The sequence below is a fragment of the Mus caroli genome, chromosome 13 (genome assembly GCF_900094665.2).
Source record: "Mus caroli chromosome 13, CAROLI_EIJ_v1.1, whole genome shotgun sequence".
NCBI classification, from domain to species: Eukaryota; Metazoa; Chordata; class Mammalia; order Rodentia; family Muridae; genus Mus; species Mus caroli.
Window position 1 is genome coordinate 50122032 of NC_034582.1, and position 1177 is coordinate 50123208.

The window sequence follows — 1177 nt, forward strand, 5'->3', positions numbered from 1 at the left end:
TTTTATTTTAAGATACCACGTCCCCCAGGCTGACCTTGAACTCGTCATTCTTTTGCCTGTCCCTTCCTGCTGGGATTAGAAGCACAGGCCAACATGGCCGACTTCTCATTCTTATAACCAAACCCATCTGTTTGCTGTGGCCCTAAGTCTGACTGGCTGGGCTTTAGCCACATGCCCAGCATGGAGTGGAGGAGCCACGTTTCTGGGTTTTCTAAAAGAAACTAGAGGACCATTCCCTGGATAAGGACTCCTGGGCTATTTGCACATTGGTACCCATGATGGAGGGCAGGGTAGGGGAATGCTTTGTGGGCAGGGAGAAGCACAGAGGACACCCATGGGGGAGTGATGAGGAGGGCAGCATTTTCTCTCTGAGAGTGGGCTCCTCTCAGTCACTAGCCATCAAGGGACACAAGCACGAATTTAGGCTCCATTCCTTGGTGGGGGAGGGTAGACCCTGCAAACAGAGTCCTTAATTCTGGTGGTATCCAGCATCCGTGAGACACAGTGTAAAGCACACAGTAGGTTGAAGTGGAAACTTTTGGTTTCTTTGGAAACTCAGTCATGTCAAATGATGTTTTGCTGGGGCACACACATGAAAGGCTGTTTTGCTAAAGCAGACACATGAAAGGACGCATGATGTTTAGAAAGATGATAAATATGACTCCACAGACACTGGGAGCTCGAGCATTGATGGGTTCCACCTCACGCGCTAGTCTTCGCTGACCACCTTCATGTATTCGTTGGCCTTACATTGTGTTGGTGAGCTTTGCATGTGGTGGAGAGAAACTCGTCTAAGAACTCCTGAGGTTCCTGTGGCTTCTTGTGGCTTCAGCCAGCTCTAGCCAGCTCCAGCCCGTTGGTGAGACTCCCAGTTTCTTCTGATTCGTGTGTGATGTCTGTTGAGTGGACTGGACTGTAGCTGCTGTTCGGGGTTTGGTGTTTACTCATGGACTGAACTAAGGAGAAAGAAGATTGGAAGATCCCCAAGAACTGTTTCTAAACAGGCCCACTTCCGGGGGCTGGAGAGATGGCTCCGCGGGTAAGAACTGTTTCTAAACAGGCCCACTTCCGGGGGCTGGAGCGATGGCTCCGCGGGTAAGAACTGTTTCTAAACAGGCCCACTTCCGGGGGCTGCGGAGATGGCTCCGCGGGTAAGAACTGTTTCTAAACAGGCCCA